Below are 7130 nucleotides of genomic sequence, written 5' to 3'. Positions count from 1 at the left end.
GCTATTGTTAGAGTTGCACACTCCTTTTATTTTTTCAAGTTTTTTATTTATTTTGAGAGAGAGAGAGAGAGAGAGAGAGCATGAGCAGGGGAGGGGCAGAGAGAGAGGGAGACAGAGAACCCCAAGCTGGCTCCATAGCTGTCAGCCATGGGGCTTGAACCCACGAACTGTGAGATCATGACCTGAGCGGAAATCAAGAGCCCGATGCTTAACCGACTGACCCACCCAGGCACCCCTAGGGTCGCACACCCCTGATTCTATCCCACTGCTTGGGGTCAAAGGCCCCAATTGGATTTTGTCACAGAAAGAGAAACTGAGATTCAGAGAGGTAGAACGACTTGTTCAAGATCATCCAACCTTCAGGAGGCAGAAGAGGTCCAATTCTGCTGTTCTTCCCACACCCCCTCCCAGCAAGCATTCAGACATCAGCATTTAGTGGGGGCCCGGTATGTCCCCCACTTGATTCTGGCAAGGACTGGCCTCCAGCCTTTTGGGTCACCTTCACATCTACGACCAACACCGTGGCTTCCTTTCCCAGCCCCTTTCCCACGCGTGCCTTTGCTATAGAAGTAAGCTACACGCTGCATCGCCTACCTCTCATAACTAGGGATGCATCTGACAACCGTGTGGGGGGAGTTGGGGCAAGGAGTAGTGGGAAGAGGACTGGCCTTTCAAGGAAGGCTTTGAATTCCTGGTAAAGGGTTCAGACTCCACTAGTTCACAGATCAGCCTCTACTCTCTTCCTTCTTGAAAGGCAGACTTGAGTTCTGGAGCTGCAGCAGCCATATTGTGCCCAGGAGACCTCACACCCAGCAATGCAAACCAATAAGTTAAGGATGTCCAAGAAGCCAGAGTGGGATTCTGGGTTCCTGATGGCATCATTGAGGCCATCCTTCAGTCACCATACCCACCCACCTCCTCCCCCTTTTGTTTAGGGGGCCAATGGTTCTCAAAGGGTGGTACCCGCTTGACCAGCATCAGCAGGATCACGTAGGAGCTTGTCAGAAGAGCAAATTCTTGCCCTTCTCCCGCCACCGAGACCTGCTCAGTCAAAAACTCTGAGCCGTCTGGGTTTTCAACAAACTATCTGAGTGATTCTGATGCACCTCGAAGATTAGGAAGCCCTGGCCTAAGCGCCTTGTTAATCGGGAACCTGTTTACTTCCATCTACGTGCAAATCTCACCGACCCCACATCTCTGAGCTTTGGCTCAAAGCTTTTTCTCTGCCTAGAATGCCCAGTTTCCCCCTTCTCTGCCAGTCTTCTCTATTAAATGAATTAATTTTCATCACAGAAACCCAGACTGACAGGAAATTCAGCTGTTGCCGTTTGGCAAGGTGCATGATTACTTTTGGAACTGGTCTCCACCGTCTCAGAGGGCTGGGTATAAGCAAGACGCTACAGAATCGCTTCATTGGAAAAAAAAAATGTCTGGTTCCCACTGGAAAACCCAGAATTGGTGTTTCTCTCTCTCTTTTTTTACGTTAGACCAGGAGCGATGAGCGAGCCCCAGGCTCCCGACCTTTGGCGAGCCCGGTTCCTGAGATTCCCCCTCCTGGCTGGGCCACAGTGGGAGCCTGCAGCCCAGCCACCACAGGCTGCCAGAGCACTGAGGCGATTGTTTTAGTCAGACTCTGCTGCGTAACAAACCACACCAAGTCTTGGTAGCTTAGAACGACGATTTATTTTTCCCCGATTCTGTAATTGACGGGGGAGTACCACTGCTGGCTGGGTCTGTGTTCAGTAGAAGGTCAGCTGGGGCCTGGGCCCAGCTGGGACGGCTGTGTCGCTGGGTCCTCCTCTCTCCACGCAGTCTTTCAGCCCAGACTTCTTCACGGCATGGCAGGCTCAAGGGCACAGCCCCAAGAGCCTCCCCGAAGACGGAGGCTCGAAGGCCTCTCGAGACCCGGGCTCTGAGACTCATCTAACTGCCCTTCTGCTAGATTCTGTTGGCCGAAGCAAGTCACAAGGTCGGCTTAGATGCAGGTGGATGGAGAAACTGTCTCTACCCCCGGCTGGGAGACAGCGCGGTCGTGGAGAGGGGTGGGCACACTGGCATGGGAGGAATTTGCAGCCTTTAAAGAACGCCCACGTCTGCCTTCTGGTCACCGATTGTTCACGTTCCTCAGGCCCAGATGTGGATGGTGCTCTTCTTCACTCTAGGCAACTTACCTAACCTCAGACACCCGGTATGAAATAGCAAGACAATATGGATGATTTCATTAAAAAAAATTTTTTTTAACATTTATTCATTTTTGAGAGTGAGAGAGAGAGAGACAGAGCATGAGTGGGGGCGGGGCAGAAAGAGTGGGAGACACAGAATCCGAAGCAGGCTCCAGGCTCTGAGCCATCAGCACAGAGCCCGATGCAAGGCTCAAACTCACGGGCCAAGAGATCATGACCTGAGCCAAAGTCGGACGCCCAACCGACTGAGCCAGCCAGGCACCCCGACGATTTCATTTTTAAAAGAGAGGCCCAGTAGATGCGTGACAATCGCTGGTCCATCACAATTCTGAAATCTGTGTTTTGTTTTGTTTTGTTTTTAGTTTTTTTAAACGTTTATTTATTTATTTAAAAAAAATTTTTTTTTTAACGTTTTATTTATTTTTGAGACAGAGAGAGACAGAGCATGAACGGGGGAGGGGCAGAGAGAGGGGGACACAGAATCAGAAGCAGGCTGCAGGCTCCGAGCCATCAGCCCAGAGCCCGACGCGGGGCTCGAACTCACGGACCGCGAGATCGTGACCTGAGCCGAAGTCGGACGCTCAACCGACTGAGCCACCCAGGCCCCTGCAGGTGCTTGTGGTCAACTTTCTCTGCTCTGGGGATGGAAGACGCTCCTTGATTCGGGCCTGACTCTGCCCCTGGAGGTGGCCCTGAGCCCATGGGTCCCTTACACTCTTGGCTCTGCCCTTTGGGCTCTGGGCTCTGCTGTCTGGGAGATTCTCCTTTTCCAGAAGAAATACTTGCACAGAATAGCTTTCTTGCCCTGCTTCCCATCTGTAAAATTCAGAGGGCTCTTTTCATTTTGAACTCTTTCAGTCCCTTTTAGTCCAAACTCGTGGTGCTCTGGTGAATACAATTCTCTCCAATGTTATGGGCTTCTTATGAATCATATCTGGGGATGCTCAAGGCCCTGAAAGCCACACCTTTTTGGGTTTTTTTTTTTTTGAGACAGATCTCTCTCTACCTTGGGTGTGCCATTGTTCAGCACTTGTAAGATTCTTACAAACTCTTCTCTCAAGCTGAGAAGACTACAAGGCTCTGCCTTAAGTCATTTTGAGGTCTTAATAAAGGGTCTTAGGGCCACATAAATTGCTTTTCTGTTTACCCTGAGGCCATTTTGTCCTCTGAGAATCCTTTGCTAGGAGAGACTCGGGATAAGAAAGGGTTTTATTTTTCAACTCAGTGTGTTCTTGCTGGTTTCCTATTACCTCCAAATTCTGCTTGCCAACCGAACGGAGCTCTTTTAAGCCGTTTCTTTTTTCTACCTATTGCACACGGCAAAGGAAGTCCACTGGCTGTCTCCACGTTCTGCCTGGCAAGCTCCCGGGTCAGCCAGCTAGGGTCATGTGGGACATTTCCTATCTTCCAAGTATCTGTAGGTGATAGTCTTGGAATTGTTGTCCACCATACAACAGGTCCCCTTTCTCCAGCCTCCAAGTTGGGCCAACTCCCGGTGACCATCCCGTCCCTGTCCTTCCAGCCGCCGGCGCCCACGAATTAGCTCCGGATTACGGAAAACCGTCCAGACACCAGTGCTGATGTCTGTAACTATCAGTTTATCCACGTAAAAAACCCTGCCCCGATTCGGTGATTTAGAACAATGATCTGGGATATCCCATGATCGTCTGGGGGGGTTTCTCCGCTGTGTCTTCTGGGCTCACACACGTGGCTGTCGTTGGCTGCGAGATCGGCGGGGTGGGAAGGGCCTGGGCACTCACTCATGCGGCCGGCGGTGGTGCTGGCCGTGGGCTGGGTGCCGCGCCCTCTGCGTGGTCTCTAATCCTCCAGGAGGCCAGCCCGGGCTTCTGTACGTGGTGGGCTCCGGACAGAGTCCCAGGAGGGCAGAGGCAGAAGCTGAAAGGCCTCTCAAGGCCCGGGCTCCTAAACTCACGCACGCAGCTCACTCCAGATTCTGTTGTCTCGAGGCCAGCCTAGCTTCGAGGGAATGGGGGAACAGGCTCTTCCTTTGGCTGGGACTCAGCTCCTCCTTCTCCTCCCCCTCCTCCTCTTCCTCCTCCATCTCCTCCTCCTCCTCCTTCCCTTCTCCTTCTCCTTCTTCTGTCCACTTACTTACTCTGTGTCCTTGCGGCTTCTTTCCTCCCTGCAATTTTGGTCCAAGGCACGCAAGCAGGAGTCTGCTGGTCTGCGGGGAGAGGGGGCGCACCAGAGAACGTTGCTAATTTTACCTTATGTGGTGTCCAGGCTGGCTCCGATTCCACAGGCCCCTACAGACCCAGATCGCACCCCTTGTTAACCAGAGACTTTGTCTCACGGCTCGTCTTTTTATGAAAGAAAACATGGGTCCCTGTCCCGAAGTGAGCTGGCTCCCCTGGGCTAGCCACCCATTCCTTGCGCCCTCAGTTACCCACGTCAATAAAGACACAGTACAAAAACGGCTTCTCGGGTGCACCCCTGCAGCCGAGCAGCGGGCAGGGAGTACCCCGGGGGCAGCAGGCTACAGGGAATCGGTCCCTGGACCCAGTGAGAACCCCCCCCCCCCAGCGTGCCTTCTGGAGACCAAGGTAAGGGGACCTCAGGCCGCTACGTATTCCCGTTGGAGTTGCTCTCTGTCCAACACGGGGCAGAGTCTCCCTTTTGTGACAGGCAGGGCCATCGGTTCATCTTCCCGGCCCTCCATTTCTCCATCTGCAGGATGGGTGCGGGGTCCCCACCTCAGGCACCGGGGGAGGGTCAAAGGTAGCCAATGTCAAGTGCCTAATATAGTTTTTGGTTCTGGAAATACTAAGCAATGACGGCCGACTAACAATAACGATAATGACGATAATGAGTAACATGTATTACTAATAACGAAACTCTCTTGGCCTTTGAGTTTTGAGAGGACGAATCTGTTGCTGCTTGCAGAAGAGGAGGACCCCCTCAGCCCTGGTGACTCAGTCAAGTGGCAACTTTGGGCCTTCTTGATGCGGGGGGGGGGTGTGGGGGGTGTGGGTGGACGGCAGGCCCCTGGGGACCTCTGACTCACTGTTCCAGTGCGTCAATCTGCCATGGCCTGGGGTGCAGGGTGCTTAGAGCGGGTTCCAGCAATGTCTCCCCATTGGGCTCCCCAAGGGTTTTCCCATTTACTCTCGAGGTTACGCTCGGGAGGCGCAGGGCCCAGCAGCCTAGGGTACGTCCTGGGATGCTCGGGGTGAATCTGGGGACAGATGGCACACGGAAGGCTCTCGCAGCTGTTTTCTCTCTCTCGGCTTTCTGCTCCGTGGCTGCAGCCTGCTTGGAGCACCTGTCGGAACATGGGGTCAGGACGGGGTCAGGTGAAATTCAAATCTGTAAATCCGGTTCCCAGGCGGCAGCAGCTGAGATGGAAGCGGCGGCAGGTGGCTGTGTGTGCAGCCGGGCAGGAAGCCGAGCCGCTCGCTTGCTGCTCTAGAGTTTGGGTGGCTCGGCGGGCCTAAATGAGGTGGTCTTTACGTCCTTTGTTCGGAGACCTGATGCAGTTCCGGGGTTCCCCCTACGCTTCGGCTAATTCCCAGGGGGAGCGGGCGCTGGGAGGCTCTCCCTCCCCGCCCCACCCCCGCCCCCACTTCCTGCAAGTGCCGCCTCGGAACCCGTCCCTCGCTCACCCTGCCGTGAAATTGGCTCGATCCGGAGAACAGCAGCAACACCGCACATTTACGAAAGACGAATCCAGCATCTTCTCCTGGATATTGTTTGGAAAACCTGGGGGGGTGGGGGGCGGGGTGGGGTGAGTCTCATCCCGGAACGCGCAGCCCCACGCCTTTCCCCTCTGCTCCTCCCTTGCGCCGACCGCGCGGCGCAAGGGTCACCAGCGCGGATTTGGAGCCAGACTGCCCGGGTTGCGATCCCAGCTTTGCCGCAACTTACCAGCTGCCCAGACGGGAGCACCTTCCTTGCCTCCCAGTGTCGCTGTAAGGGAGGGGTACGGAGGTGCCTGCCCTAGATGGGTGTTCTGGAGCCAAGACAAATTAAAAGGGTTGATCGTTGGAAAGCACTTAGAGCAATGCCTCGCTCACAGGAAGTCCGGCAGCGGGGCCAGTGAATGTTACCCTTCACGTCCTATGGGATGTGTCATTGTTCTCATCTCAAAGGGTGGCTATGAGAAGGGCGCACCGGCATCCCATGCGTGGTGGACACGTGGGGAGGAATCCTCCGTCCCCGTGGAGCGGGAGGACCGGGCTCACGACTTTGCCTCCACCAGCTGGATCCTGGAATGCCTCCCCGCTGGATCCTGATGCAAAGATATAGGAACAGATGTGCACTCCTCCCCTGGGGTGGCAGTGGGGACATGCCCCAGCCAGCCTGTCCCTTAGCATGGCCGGGGCTGCGGGTCCTGCCCCACGGCCACTGTTGGCGCCTACCGGCTTTCCGAGCCGGATGCCCCAGGCTTCCCACTAGTCCTATTTGCACCCCCGCCCCGATCTCTGTGTGCGGCAGACATTTGTGGCTCCTCTAGTAACAGAACATTCGGCTGGGCCGATGGCTGCTCAGAATCCAGCTGTACTGCCCAGCCCCCCTCGCAACAGGTGTGATGGGCGAGCAGGCTCCGGAGGACGGGGTGTGAGCAGAAGGGATGTGTGCACCTTCCAGGGAGCAACCCTTCAGGGAACACCCAGAACTCCCCTCCCCTGCGTCCCTTCCCGCCGGCTGCGATGCCCACGTGCCAGTAAACCCTCATGCGTCACGTGCTGAGGGACTGAGAAATTCACAGAGCGGAACCTCCAGGACATTTCAGCGACTTCCCAGGAAAGAAAGAGATTCCTGCCTTATCTGAGCCACTGTTAACCTCTGACCTCCCTTGTCCAGAGGCCGCGTGCCTTCTACACAGCTAATACACCTTGCAGTAGATTGCCCGCCCGGCCTCAGCCAGCCAGAGATGCTTTCCTCGTCTCTTCTTTGCTGTACTTTTCCGACTGTTCTCTGCCTTGC

General features: G+C 55.0%; 1 long non-coding RNA gene across 1 annotated transcript; it reads right to left on the bottom strand.

Annotated features, from left to right (window-relative positions):
• Nucleotides 1–5001: 5001 nt before the first annotated feature.
• LOC123380587 lies at nucleotides 5002–6051 on the bottom strand. The gene is made up of 2 exons (XR_006586568.1): nucleotides 5807–6051; nucleotides 5002–5466 (listed from the first exon to the last, which is right to left on the bottom strand). It is a non-coding gene; the product is annotated as an uncharacterized LOC123380587 (long non-coding RNA).
• Between the last annotated feature and the right edge of the window lie 1079 nt (nucleotides 6052–7130).

This window comes from Felis catus, chromosome D1 (assembly GCF_018350175.1).
Source record: "Felis catus isolate Fca126 chromosome D1, F.catus_Fca126_mat1.0, whole genome shotgun sequence".
Taxonomy (NCBI): domain Eukaryota; kingdom Metazoa; phylum Chordata; class Mammalia; order Carnivora; family Felidae; genus Felis; species Felis catus.
Note: the sequence above shows the minus strand (reverse complement) of the source record. Positions and strands in the feature narration are given on the sequence as shown.